Consider the following 16007-nt stretch of genomic DNA (forward strand, 5'->3'; position numbering starts at 1 on the left):
ACATCGCTTCTTTGTCTACTACCAACACATGATTGAGCTAAATGATTTACAAAAAAAATTAAGGACTATTTACGTCCGTGTTTTATTTCCAGCTCCACTTTGACCGGATGTGATGGACCATGTTGTTTTAATGAAAATATGAATTGATTCAACCCTATGTCCATGCTTTTGCAATACTTCAACAATGCATCATTCATATACATCCATGCTTTTCATTGGTTGCATTGCTTATTGCATTTTTTCCTTGAAATCAAAACTATAATCATTGTTATCAAAAGGAAAAAACACGCTTTACGACACCCTTACTAAACGCGCGCCAGAGCTAGAGTAATGAGTGAAATAGAGGAAGTGCAAGAGCAGATGAAGGCCGACATGGAGGCCATGAAAGAGCAAATGGCCACAATGATGGAGGCCATGATGAGTATGAAGAAGATAATGGAGGTCAATGCGGCTGCAGTTGCCGCTACTAGCGCCATTGCTGAGGTTGACCCGATTCCTCCATCTGGCCTCAACCAAATAAATCATCCACCCTCAGATAGGGTGGGTCAGGGAGGCAAATAGTTGGGAAGTACGAGCGGCCCCCATTTTGTGAAAGTTCAGAACAAGCATGCCTTCCTGCCATATGGCTTGCCTCCCAACTAAACACCACCCAATGTGGCGAACACTCCCGATGAGAATGTCAATAACTCCATTTTCATACTCATTGAGAGCCAACAACCTCAATCTAATCATGCACATGTCTCTCAACCCATGGGGGAGATGCATGAAATACCCTACCATAATCTAGCCGACTTCGAGCCTCGCCTCAGATATGCCACTGAGGGGCAAGCAGTTGATGGTGTACCCCTGCCAAACACTTTGGAGGGACCTCAATTTTTCCCACAACCATAACCCTTGCATTTCGCAGTGGGGAGAGTCCCTCCTGCTATGGCAAAAAAGGGAAAATTAGATCATATAGAGGAGAGGCTCAAGGTCATTGAAGGAGGCGGAGATCATGCTTTTGCTGACATGGCAGAGTTGTACCTAGTGCCTAACATCGTCATCCCTTTGAAGTTCAAGGTACCAAATTTCGATAAGTACAAGGGGACTAATTGCCCTAAGAATCACTTGAAAATGTACTGTCGGAAGATGGGGGCGTACGCAAAAGATGAAAAACTACTAATGCATTTCTTCCAGGAAAGTCTTACTGGGGCAGCCGTCACCTAGTATAATAATTTGGAACCTTCCTGAGTCCATTCTTGGAAGGACCTAGTGGTTGCCTTCGTTAGACGGTATCAGTACAATTCTGATATGGCTCCGGATAGGATGCAGCTACAAAACATGGGTGAAAAGGGGCATGAATCTTTCAAAGAATACGTCCAAAGGTGGAGGGATCTGGCAGCTCAAGTGGCACCCCCAATGATGGAAAAGGAGATGATAACAATGATAGTAGACACGTTACCGGTGTTCTACTATGAGAAAATGGTGGGTTACAGACCTTCAAGCTTTGCGGATTTAGTTTTCACCGGCGAAAGGATTGAAGTGGGTCTGGAAAAAGGAAAATTTGATTATCCTGCTTTGATGCATGAAAAGCTTGGGGCAAATAGAGAGGATGAGAAGGAGGAAGGAACCCATGCTATGACTACCATTCCTACATGACTAAATTCCCCACCAGCTCAACAATGTCATTACTCAACCAATATCAACCCTTCTCATTGCCCACCACCGTATCAGCCAAGAACACCCAATCAACCACAAAGGCCACCCCTAAATCAGCCACATGGCCCGCCTGCCGCACATCCAATACCAAACACCACCCTTAACACAAACCAAAACACCAACTAGGGAAGGAATTTTCCAACAAATAAGCCTATAGAATTCACCCCAATTCCGGTGTCTTATGCTAACTTGCTCCCATATCTACTCAATAATTCAATGGTAGCCATAACCCCAGCCAAGGTTCCTCAGCCTCCATTTTTCCATGGATACGACTTGAACGCATCATGTGCTTATCATGGAGGAGTTCTGAGGCATTCCATTGAGCATTGTATGACCCTCAAGCATAAGGTGCAAGGTCTAATTGATGCGGGCTGGCTGAAATTCGAGGAGAATCGCTTGTGAATTCTAACATTGGCAAGTGACACCATGCATGGGGAAGTTTGAAAGTTGTTGTTAGATGTCTCCAATGACTCATTAGGATTTTTCAAGTTTATGCCATTACTGTAAACAACAGTCGCAATGCTAATAAATGGATAAATTTGATGTCCTTATCTCATTCTCTCACAATTGCATCTTTGCTTATTTAACATCCATTGGAATGTGAATGTAAGTCGTTGGTCTATTTGCTCAAGCGACCTACACTCCTGAGTTTGATTTCCAAGTCTGTTCAATCAAAAATCACTTGTTTTACACGTTTGGTGAGGGTGCCATAAATGACAAGTAAAAAGTAAAAAAAGTTTGATTGACTGTGTTTCAAATAAAAGTACAGACATTCATGTGACCTCATTTTATCATTCCCAAAAGTCTCTTTTTGAGAGAAAAGTGAGTTATCAAGAACATGAGTCGTTCAACTTAACCTGTCAATGGAAAATCCTTTAAATGTTTCTCATCCTTGAAAATTCATTTTTCAAGAATCTGCACAGTTTCTTTCATTTTTCCTTGCTACAAGGTCGTGACAAAAGACAAAGCCCTACACTGGGGCAGTGAGTGGCACCGTGCATGAGCCTCAAGCAAACCTATGGGCAAATCAAAAGTTCTCACCCAGTAGGTTGAAAACCCAAAAGGGCGGCCTAAGCAAAAATTAGGGTAAAAAAAAGAAAAAAAAAACAATCAGGGGCGTGTTATTGAGGTTTTGTCCCAAAATCCAAACTACAAAAGGATCTAAGTCAGGATTTGAAATGACACATGACCATGTTTCAGCATCCCAAACACTAGTTTATCCTTTGCTACCCCTCTGAGCCAAAGAATATTTGTTTTCTAAAAACAACAAAAAAAAAGCAAAAGCAAAATAGAAACCCTGAGTAAGAACCATCGCTAAGTCAGCGGGAAGAGCAATGAAAACTACACATGCATGATGTTGGGCAACAATAAAAAAAATGAAAATAAAATCCGCCAAAGGTGAGTAAAAAAAGGGAGACATAGATCTCCAAATTCTACAAGAAAGGCATAAAAGTGCAATGAAAGATTAATGTATGAGACAAAAGGAGTAGAGCCCAGCCCAAAAGGTACAAGCAACGCTCTTGAGGTTCTTACTCAATATAACCCTCAAATACTCTTTGAGCCTGTCTAATCCTTTTCTTTCATAGCCCTCTTACCCCTGACCACATTACAAGCAAAATAAAGCCCATGTGGATCAAGGAATGACTAATTTGCTTTTAAGTTGGGATTCTGAAATGAAACCCTTGCATGCTTATGATTGTTAAAAAAATATATCTATCTAAAACAAAAATAGAGAAACCCCTGAGGTTCACACTTGTACATTTTAGAAGAAAACTCATCCGACCAAGAGCTCGTGGAAAATGCTTGAAACCAATTGTGATAGTAGGGTACATCTAATGTTAGTCTCTCATGCAAACTCTTTGGGATTTCTATCAAATCCAAGGGTAGCCTTCACTGTATAAATTCTTTCAAGATCAGCTCATGTCATTGAGTTTCATTGGGGTCGACAGAGCCATGGCATCACCCTTTGACCTTCAAATCAAGAAAGTTTCACTTGGTCACATACCAAAATGTGACAATCCATTGCCATCATTCGATGGGGCACCCGATCGGTTCCAAAGCCATATATTTCTCTTGCTTTGTAGAATAATCAATGTCTTTAAACAAAAAAAGGGGGGATGAACCCTAGGATTTCAATTGATTGTTTAAATGTCGACTGGCTCCACTGTCGTCACCCAAAATTGTCAAGTGACTAAATCAAACAGAACATAAACTCTGAAGGAGTTCTCGAAGACATTTGCAAAAGATAGGATGAGGTTGCATGAGTTATCACATCTGTTTTTTTTAAAAAAAAAAAGGGACAGTCAATCTGTGTTTTCCACAAAAAGAAACGAAAAAAGATCAAATCAAAATCACAAAAATAGGAAAGAAGGTTATGAACATTGTACAATTTTCTATTGTATTGCATTGTTGCATGCAAAGCATGCATTTACTACATTTCAAGATAAAATTTGCATGCATTTGCATCCCAAAAATCATGTTCATGTTAAGTGCATACCAATTTCCCAAATCTAAATGTCCAATCTTTTGAGTTTGGGATAAGAGGCCCTCTCAAAGATTCAATCTCTTGCTTTCTCATAAGGTTGAGCCCTTTGGTATTAGTATCTATTGGCTTGTTTCATAGGGTTCAAAGTCCTCGCCTTTATAGGACTCAAAGTCCTCACTTTTATCTTTCATAGGACTCAAAGTCCTCGCTTTATCTTCCATAGGACTCAAAGTCCTCATCTTTCATCTTTCAGGGGACTCAAAGTTCTCACAATTATCATTTCAAAGACTATTACAGTCTTCTTTGCCTTCCAAAGACAATCAAGTCCGTTGGCATGCAGAGACAATCATGGTCATCCGCTTTCGTTGTTTTCAAGACTATTACAGTCTCCTTTGCCTTCTAGAGACAATCAAGTCCGCTGGCATGCAGAGACAATCATGGTCATTCGTTTTCATTATTTTCAAGACTATTAAAGTCTCCTTTGCTTTCCAGAGACAATCAAGTCCATTGGCATGCAGAGACAATTATGGCCATCTACTACATTTTGAAGACGACAATGTCTTCAAAAGGTGACAATGCCTTCATTTACATTTCAAAGACGACAGTGTCTTCAAAAGGCCACAATGCCTTCATTTACATTTCAAAGACGACAATATCTTCAGTCATTTATGCTTTCAAAAGGCGACAATTCCTTCATATACATTTTGAAGACGATAATGTCTTCAGTCATTTCATGCTTTTAAAAAGAAATATATATATATATATATATATATATATATATATATTTGAGGAAAATGCTAGAAAAATACCAAAGGTCTGTGAATTTTGAAAATGAGGGTTCGAGAGTTGTTTATGCACGATGAAGGTATTAGCACCCCACGCTCCTGTCACAATGCCTTTAGTCAAGTGTGCAAAACATGACATCAAAATTACGTATTTCCCCTTTTATATTTTTTTATTTGTTTTCCCTTTTAATGTTTTTTTATCTTTTTGGAGTTGACAAGGGTGTTGCCCTTGCTCCTAGGTATCCTCGGGTACGATGAGGAAATCAGACCTACGTAGTTCTTTAAGTCTGAATTTTGTTGGTTAAATTGTTTTTATCTTTTTTGAAAGATTGATTTTAACCGAACAAAAGTCTTTTAAGGCGTTTGGACCTCGAAACAATCTTTTGATTTTTGAAAAGAGGAAAGGGTCGTTAAGGCGTTGGGCCTTGAAGCGACCTCTTGATTTTTTGAAAGGAGAGAATCGTTTAAGGTGTTGGACCTTGAAAGGAGAGAATCGTTTAGGTGTTGGGCCTTGAAATGACCTCTTGATTTTTTTGATGAAATGAAGAAGTTTATGAGTTGGTTTTATTTGGTTTTTGCTTATTAATCTTCAATCCTTTTTTTAAAGATAACTTGTGGTGCTAATGATCGGTTAAAACTTACTTTACATTTGATGAAAAGAGTTTACGTCACAAACGATTGGCCGAAACTGATTTAAACAGTGATTAAGTGAGATTACAACACAAACGATCGATTAAATTTTATTTTAACGGTGATTAAACGAGATTATGGTATGAATGATCGGTCGAAACTCACTTTAAACAAAGAAAAAGATCATCGATGATTGAAGAAGGAGATGAAAATGCACAAACAATAAAGGGGACCCTAAGGGTCCATAAATCAAATTCAAATCCTTAAAAGCAAACACTAACCGGATGAAGAACAAAGAACCAACGAAGAACGACCGAAGAGCGATGAAGAACGAATGACAAACGATGTAGAAATCAGTCGCAGTCACGATTTGGCGGCGTTTTAGCTTCTTTTTCTCTTTTTTCTTCTTCATTATGGACCTCTAGACCTCATTCTCAGCCTCCCTTCACGCCTATTTATAGCAAAACAAGGCATTTGGGATGAAGGTAGCTCGCCCAGGCGAGCTGGTTACTTCATCATGAAGTTATCTAGGTGGCTCAAGGGCTGAAGAATGCCCCAAAAGTGACCCTTTTGCCCTCCTTTTGAGTATTTTGCACATTTCCTTCCAAAACATCCAAAAACCTTATGGAATGCGCGACAATTGGTGTTAAGCAGCTCAATTCGGCTGGCAAGAATCCAAATGTTAGCAAACGATTGTTCCCGAATGAAATTAGGGTATGGCATCCTTCATGCCTTACATGCCTCATGACACCTAAGCACACTTAGTGGAGAATCTTGGACTTGATCTTGGATTAGTGGGTTGAACCATAGCTGAAATTCACTAATCATAATTAGTGAAATTTTGGCTCCACAAATTCAAATTAAAATTCAAGTGAAATTTGAATTAAAATTCAAATTTCCCTCCAATTTTGTGTGACACTTAGGCTATAAATAGAGGACCTTTGTGTGCATTTTTTCAACTTTGATCATTTGAGAAATTAGAATTCAAAGTTCATACCTCATTTGAGGCATAAATTTCGTGCCCCCCTCTCTCCCTCTCCCTCCACTCATCTTCTCCTATCTTTAAGCTCTTATCTATGACTTCCTGTGATGATGAACTTGTTCTTGACTCATTCTCCTTGAAGTGGCGTCTCCAATCACCTTTCCTTCTTCTTCATTCTACTACCATTGTTCTTCAAGAAGTAAAGGACTCCATTGATGAAAAAGATCCAAGGCCTACAAGCTCTACATGGAGCTACATCATTTTGGCAATTAAAATTATAAATACCCTCACTTGTTATTTCTTATTAGTGACTCTTGATATGATATTATCTTTTAGAAAACATTTTCTGAGAGTCATCTAAGGGAATTACTCTGCATGTCTTCAAGAGATTGAAGTTGATCAAAATTCATTCATTCTTCATCATGAGTTGATCATCTATGGAAGAGCTTAAAGATGTTGTCATCTACACATAAAGGTATTCGGAAAATAGTTGTTCAAGGAATATGATGGGAAATAAGACCAAATTTTTCTCTTTGAAAGCAAAGAAGGGAGGCCATGTAACCTATGGGAACAACAACAAAGGAAAAAATCTTGTTATAAAATTGCTTTTAAGAAAGATTGTTGCACTATTTATGACCTAATAACTAATAAAATTGAATTTTTTTGGCAACCAGATAGGTAATACCTACATGCTTAATATTGATTATGTTTCATCATCACATATGACATGTTTAACTAGTAATGATTATATTTCTTAGCTATGGCATAGAAGGGTAACTCACATTCACATGAATCATTTAAAAAACTTATCTATTGATTGTTGGACGATGGACAATAGTGATAGGGTGCATGACAAGGTTGGTCGTCTGGTCTAGTACTCTTGTCTTCTAAATAGGTTGTCCAATCTTTCATAATCTGGTGGAGTGTCCAATCATGTTGAAGGGAGTGCCCAGTTTGGTGGTTCCATAGGTTGTATTATAATTGTAACTATCTTTTTTTGTTCTATTGTAATAATTTTTTATTAGACAATTACCTGTAGTCTCCTTTATAAGGAGCTCTGTTCTATGTTTAGAGAGCTTGAAAGTGATTTGAAACATTTAATTTTAAATTGTTATTCGCAATAAACTTAACAATTTTACACGATATTTCTCTTCTCATTCTACCATTTGTGCTTCCCTATTTGAATAGAATTTCTTGAATCTTTCCAACAAATTGGTATTTGAGCTTCGATTCAAGATCAATTTTGCATCTATTTCGTGCTAGATCAAGTCATCAGTGATCAACAATTCTGATTGTTATCTGTTCATGTTGCACCTTCAAGATTCTATGAAGAAGATGGTCAACACAATCAAGATTGAGAAATTTATATGGAAGAATAGCTTTAACCTTTGGTGCATTAAGTTACAAGCCTTGTCGATAGAACAAGGCACCTAGGCTCCTTTCTCCGATCAATCGTCGAAGATTGATAAGTTAGTGCTTGAGTTACAAGAGGAAAAGGTGCATTTGCTAATTTTTTTATCTATGTCGGATGATGTTCTTTATGAAGTTTCTGAAGAACTGATTGTTGTTGGGCTTTGGCTCAAATTGGAGAAACTCTTCATGACAAAATCAATCAGCTACAAGTTGCTTCTAAAATGACATTTGCTTAGCCTCTAAATGAGGAAAGGTATGCCACTGAAGGAACATCTTGATGAGCTAAACTCTATTCCGATGGAGCTATGTGACATTGATGTTAAGATGGAAGATGAAGATTTGGCATTGATTTTGTTATCCTCTCTTCCTCCCTCTTATAAGAATTTATGAGTTCTCTCAATGTGGACAAGGACTCCATGTGTCCAATGGTTCGTTTGATAATTCTCTATGGCATCTGCATCTAGGTCACCTGAGTGAAAAAGGTTTGGTTATTCTATAGGAAACAACATTGGATGAAGTTTCCAAATGTTGTGCACACAACAAAGGCCATGTTGGACTATGTGCATTTCAACTGTTGGGGGCCTTCGAGAGTTCCATCATTGGGAGGGGCAAGGTATTTCCTTTCCATCATCGATGATTATTTCGGTTTTTGAAAGTGTAGAAGAAAACTATATAAATGGTGTACAATTCTAAATGATATGGAGTTATGAAATTTTATGTTATTCATGAAATGAGAATTTGATGCAAGCTTGTGATGATAGGGACTAAATTATGATTTACATGATGTTTTTGACATAATGATGGGGACCCTAATGAGAAAAGGAGGTTAATTCCATCTCTCTCTTGTGTGTTTGTGTGTGCATGACAGAGGAGGTTACCTAGTCGGGAGCTTCATGTGGATCGACACACATTATGAACAAAAAGGAAAAGAATGGACAAACACATGTGGTGAAGGCATGCTAAAGTTAAAGAGACGGTTATGTTGGGAATTGGGGGTGTGGCCTTATACTCAGTGGGAAAGTGTCCTCTGACGTCTATTCACATGTACCAATGCATTGTTCAAGGATTTATACTTCTCATCAAGAAGGATTAGTGAGGAATCACTAGAAGAAAGGTGGATGACGTACAATAGGTACACTGGAGGATGGTCCGAAAGGTTCAAAGGAACCTAGGGGAATGTTGAGTTTTGATAACCCAACTAGGGGTATTTTCCATTAGTTCGGGAGACTTGCGTGCCTTACTTGACATTCCTAATTAGAGTAGAACCATAACCATGGTTGGTGAGAGCACCATGTTATATGTATTGACTTGAGATGTGTTCTCCCAATCGCCATCCATATGTTGCGTAAGACCATAAAGGCCTAGGAGGTTTTGATGTAAGCTCCATTGGAGCTTGTAGGCCTAGGATCTTCTTCATCAATGGATTCCTTTGCTTCTTATAAGATGAATGGCATCGGAATGGAGAAGGAAGAGAGGGAGGAGACGCCACTTCAAGGAGAAGATGAGTCTAGAAGAAGCTCACCACCATAGGAGGTCATGCATAAGAGCATAGAGGAAGAAGGAGATGAATGAAGGGAAAGGAAGAGAAGAGCACGAAATTTTGTGCTCTAAAAGAGCTCTGAAATCTGAAGTTTAATATTCAAATAATCAAAGTTCAAAAAATGTACACACATGACCTCTATTTATAGCTTAAGTGTCACATAAAATTGGAGGGAAATTTGAATTTCAATTCAAATTTCACTTGAATTTGAAATTGAATTTGTGGAGCCAAACTTTGGAGCCAAAATTTTACTAATTATGATTAGTTAATTTTAGTTATGGTTCAGCCCACTAATCCAAGATCAATTCCAAGATTCTCCACTAAGTGCGCTTAGGTGTCATGAGGCATGTAAAGCATGAAGGACATGCACAAAGTGTGACTATATGATGTGGCAATGGGGTGTAGTAAGTAAATGCTCACCTCCCCCTCTAAAATTTAATTGTATTGGGCTTCTACCAATTCAATTAAATTTATTTCCAACCACACACATCAAATATTCACTTAGTGCATGTGAAATTACAAAACTACCCCCAATACAAAAACTAGTCTAGGTGCCCTAAAATACAAGGGCTGAAAAATCATATATTTCTAGGGTACCTTAGCTACATTATGGAGCCCTAAATACAAGAACCAAATATAATGAAATCCTAGTCTAATATGTACAAAGATAATTGGACCCAATGGCCCATGGACTCAGAAATCTACCCTGAGGTTCATGAGAACCCTAGGGCCTTCTTTAGCAGCTATAGCCCAATCCTCTTGGAGCCTCTTGCTCATGGCTCTAGTGACTGGTCCCTTCCTAGGGAGGATTGCATCATCCCCTTCCCCTTGAAGAGGATTTGACCTCAAATCTGTTAGTTCCTCCTCCTCAATATCAGCTCCACCTACAAAAGGAATTAAATCAAAAATGTTAAAAGTGGTGCCGACTCCATACTCTTCTGGGAGGTCCAACCTAGGCATTGTTATTGATCCTCTCCAAAACCTGAAAAGGTCCATCCCCTCTAGGGCTAAGCTTGGATTTCCTTTTAGTAGGGAATCTATCCTTCCTAAGATGGAGCCAAACCCAGTCATCGTCATTAAGAACTAGCTCTTTTCTTCCTCTATTGCCTTCAGTTGAATACACCTTTGTTTTGTTCTCTATTTGGTTCTTAACCCTTTCATGTAACTTCTTTACAAACTCTGACCTAGATTCCCCTTCTTTATGTATTAAAGAAGTGTCCAGTGAGAGGGGAATGAGGTCTAACGGTGTTAGGGGATTGAACCCATAGACAACCTCAAAAGGGGATTGCTTGGTCGTTCTATGAACCCCCCTATTGTAGGCAAATTCTACATAAGGAAGATACTCATCCCAAGACTTATGGTTGCCTTTCAGAAGAGCCCTTAAAAGAGTGGATAAAGACCTATTCACTACCTCTATTTGCCCATCAGTTTGTGGATGACAAGTGGTAGAGAAAAGAAGTTTAGTTCCTAGCTTAGCCCATAAGGAACTTAGCATCTCTATCTGACACAATGGTCCTAGGAAAACCATGGAGTCTCACAACTTCCCTGAAAAAGAGTTTTGAGATGTGGGAAACATCATCCACCTTGTGGCATGGTATAAAGTGTGCCATCTTGTTAAACCTATCCACTACCACAAAGATAGAGTCTACACCTCTTTGGGTTCTAGGAAGCCCAAGGACAAAGTTCATACTAATGTCTACCCAAGGCGCAGAGGGGATGGGTAAGGGTGTGTATAGCCCATGAGGCATCACCCTAAACTTGGATTGAAAACAAGCTACACACCTAGTGCAATGCTTATGGACATCTTTCTTCATATGGGGCCAATAAAACTTTTCTTTGAGTAAGACAAGGGTCTTGTCTATCCCGAAGTGGCCCATGAGCCCACCCTCGTGGCTCTCTTTCACATGTAATTTCGTAATGGATCCTTGGGGTATGCAAAGCTTTCCCTCTTTGAACAAATAACCCTCAACCAAATAGAATCCATCTTGGGTCTTTTTCCCATAACTCTCGTAAATGGGAGAGAAATATTCATCTAAAGCATACAAGTCCCTAATATTATCAAATCCTAAAATTTGGGCTCCAAGGGAGCAAAACAATGTGTGTCTCTTAGAGAGGGCATCGACTACCACATTTGTTGTTCCCTTTTTGTATTTGATAACATATGGAAATTGCTCTAGGTACTCTACCCATTTTGCATGCCTCTTGTTTAACTTGCTTTTCCCTCTAATGTACTTAAGTGATTGATGATCACTATGAATGACAAATTCCTTGGAAACAAGGTAATGTTCCCAAGTTTGGAGGACTCTTATTAAGGCATACAACTCTTTATCATAGGTGGGGTAGTTGAGGGTGGCACTATGAAGTTTTTCACTAAAATAAGCAATAGGGTGCCCACCTTGTAACAATACAACTCCAACTCCCACTTCAGAGGCATCACATTCTAGCTCAAAAGTTTTAGAAAAGTTAAGAAGAGCTAGAATAGGTGCCTTAGTAAGCATTTCTTTGACCAAAGCAAAGGCTTGCTCTTGTTTTTCACCCCAGGAAATGCCACATTCTTCTTCACTAGCTCATTGAGAGGTGATGAAATTGTAGAGAAATTAGGAACAAACCTTCTACAGAAGCTTGCTAACCCATGGAAGCTCCTAATATCTCCCACACTTTTTGGGGTGGGCCATTCTTGGATGGCCTTGATTTTCTTAGGGTCCACTTGGATCCCATTTCTACCAACTACAAAACCTAAGAAAACTATATTATCTCCACAAAAGGTACACTTCTCTATATTTGCATAGAGGGTGTTTTTCCTAAGGACTGAAAGAACTTGCCTAAGATGTCCTAAGTGATCATCTAGGCTCCTACTGTACACTAGAATATCATCAAAATAAACAACTACCAATCTACCTTATGAAATCCCTTAAGACATGATGCATAAGCCTCATAAAGGTGCTTGGTGCATTAGTGAGCCCAAAAGGCATCACTAGACATTCATACAAACCAAACTTGGTCTTGAAAGTGATTTTCCACTCATCACCCTTTTTCATCCTGATTTGGTGATAACCACTTTTAAGATCAATTTTTGAAAAGATATTGGCACCATGCAACTCATCAAGAAAATCATCAAGTCTAGGAATAGGGTGCCTATACTTTACAGTGATGTTGTTGATGGCCCTACAATCTGTACACATTATCCACGTACCATCCTGTCGCAACCTACCCTTCGGCGGGAGGGCGACGCGTGACTCGCGGGATGCGTATTCCACGAAAGGAATACGCGCGGAGTCGCCACCAACGTTTATTTGAGGAAAACGCCGAAAAAACCGGAAAAGACGCGATCTACGAACTTTTAAGTGAAAGGTTCGGGAGTTGTATTTACGCACGGGGAAGGTATTAGCACCCCACACGTCCGTCCCAAGGGACGGCAGTCTTTAATCGAATGTGCAAACATGACTTTGATTTTTTATGTTCCCTTTTATGTCTCTATATCCTTTATACCCTTTTTATATTTTTCTCTTTTGGTGGTCGACAAGGGTGTTTCCCTTTGCTCCTACGTATTCCTCAATTTGCGATGAGGAAATCAGACCTACGTAGTTCTTTCTCATCAAGTGATTCTTTTTTACTTTAAGAGGTGAACATTTTAAGGCGTTGGACCTTGAAAATGATCCATTTTACTTAGTAAGAAATTGAAATGACAAACTTCAAAAACCTATTTTTATGGACGAGCTTGACCAGGCGAGTTGATTTTAGCCTTAGTTTCACTTTAGTTATTAGCCAATTCGATTAAGAATGAGAAATCCCAAAGAGAAAACGTCCAATTGATTTTTCGCTTTATTTTACTAAAAGGTATTTTTTTTATTATTATATTATTATTTTACCTCTTTTTGATTTCCAACGTGGTTACGGCACGACCGAACGGTCGGAATTCATTTTAACCGAAGTTAACGGATAATATAATTCAAACGATCAGTGGAAATTTATTTTATTTTTAGGTTAAGCGAGAAATGACTTAAATAAAATAGCTTAAGCACGTCAAAAGGGGGTATAAAAAGTAAATAAAACGAGAATAAAAATACACGAAACACAATGTGGACCACCACGGGTACATAGAATGAATCGAAAAGCTTGGTTCGAGGTACTTACCCGTTGAAGATCGAAGAACGAATGATGAACGTCGAATAATGGTCGAAACCTTCGCGAAATTCCTTACGGAAACGTTACAGAAACGTTTCGGAAGCGCCTCGGCTTAGATTTTCTTCACGGAAACAATTTTTCCAAGCAAATTCGAAAGAGAGAGAAGTGCCTAAGGGGTTGAACCCTTTTCTTCTTCACTTCCTCCCCTATTTATAGCAAAATAGGGGAGATGCTTGCCACCCAGCTCGCCCAGGCGAGCAGGGTTGCTTCCTCCAGAAGCAACAGCCTTCTGGAGGAATCTTCTAGAGGGCCCAAGTGGGCCTGGTTTCTATTTGCACCCCCATTTTTACTAAGTACACCCCCTCTGCTTTTTTTTGGTGATTCTTTTTTCGTAAAGTTACAGAAACTTACGAATTTCGTAACGATACTTGTTTTCTTTCCATAATGTTACGAAACCTTGTGGATTACATAATCATCCCTTTTTTGACTTACGGAATATTACGGAACCTTGTTAATTATGCAACGATGCTTCCATTTGATTTCCGGTGTGTCACGGAACCTTACGGATTGTGCATCAATATTTTCTTTTGTTTTCCGGCACGTCTCGGAATTTCACAAATTGCCTAATGATGGGTGCCAAGCACCTTACAAGGACCAAACAAAAGTCGCATGTCATCAAGCAAAGGTCCCCGGAAAAAATTAGGGTATGACAGTTGCCCCTCTTTACTTGTCTTTTATTGGAGATAAAAGGAAAGTAAAGATAAGACACTAATTTCGTTCCTCTCGGTTGACGAGAGTCGCGGGTGACCATAAAATTTCCGCATGCAAATGACTCGTTGTTCCCGAGGGAACAAAAAGTGCAGAAGACGATGTCAGTCTCCGCCTGCTATCAAGCGTTCTGTCTTACAGATAGCAAAAGAATGTTTATACGGATAACCACTCGGGTATTTCCGCCCATCAGCGTGACTCAAAAGTCAGTATGACAGATCTTGTGAGCGCGGAAGATGATGTAAATCTCCGCGTGTCAATGGGCTTGTCGGCCGCGATTGACGAAGGTTGCAGAATGACCATAATTTGTCTCTGCGTGCCATCGGACACAACTGTGTCTGAATGGCAAAGAGGTGCGGAATGACCAAATTTTGTCTCCGCATGTCATCGGGCCCGCCGCCTCTGGATGACAAAAGGGTGCAGAATGACCATAATTTGTCTCTGCGTGCCATCGGACACGACTGTGTCTGAATGGCAAAGGGGTGCGGAATGACCAAATTTTGTCTCTGCATGTCATCGGGCCCGCCGCCTCTGGATGACAAAAGGGTGCAGAATGACCAAATTTTGTCTCTGCGTGCCATCGGACACGACTGTGTCTGAATGGCAAAGGGGTGCGGAATGACCAAATTTTGTCTCCGCATGTCACATGACCTCAGGGTCAGTATGACAGATCTTGTGGGGCGGCCGACAAAAGCAAGGCTCTTGCTCCTACGTATCCTCCAATGAGGAACTCAGACCTACGTAGTTCTGGATAACATGTGAGACTTAAAAAAGTCTCGGTGTTTTCTCCACTAAAATGCTAACATGCTTTAGCAAAGAGACAAATATTCCAATTGATTTAGAGCAGCATATGCTTTTTTGAGTGAAAAAACAATGCGTCTATCGGGGAAGGAGAGTATGCTGATGAAATTTTCTCATAACCATAAATGAGATTTTGGATGTTAGCATTTCGTTTCTAAATGACCATTTAGAGGAAACACTGGGTTCGACAAAAATAGAAGAAATCCACTCAAAGTGTATCAATCTCGCACAGGTAAGTGTTTTATCCTAATTCCGAACCATAGATATGTCATGACTTAATTTTGAAAATCATTTCCTATCAAATCAAAGATTACATGCGTGATCATGAATCAATAGGACTTCCCTTGGGAATGGATTCTTTTAGTGGGTTTTTCGGCTTTTGATGATGATTTTTTTGTTGGCTTTTTCCTTTTTTGTTTTTGTTTAGTGCGGGGTGAAAAAGTCGCCGACACACAGGATTTTGGTTGGTAATCAAAGGGAGAAGACCACTTTAGGTCATGGTTTCCTTTTCTTTCTTTTGTTCATTTAGTGACAATTCTGTATTGCTCAGATATTGTCTGGTCCAAAGACCTCTCTGCACATTTCTTCTGTTTTCTTTCGATCCTTGATCAGGAGCTTTCTTTCCTTCTTCTTCTTCTTTTTTTCTTTCTCCCATTCTTTGATTGGGAATTTTCTTTCTTTTCTTTTTGCTTTCTCCCACTCTTTGATTAGGAATTTTCCTTCTTTTCTTTTTTTGCTTTCTCTTTGATTGGAAATTTTCCTTCTTTCCTTTTTTTTTTT

The sequence above is a fragment of the Glycine max genome, chromosome 4, assembly GCF_000004515.6.
Source record: "Glycine max cultivar Williams 82 chromosome 4, Glycine_max_v4.0, whole genome shotgun sequence".
Lineage (NCBI taxonomy): Eukaryota > Viridiplantae > Streptophyta > Magnoliopsida > Fabales > Fabaceae > Glycine > Glycine max.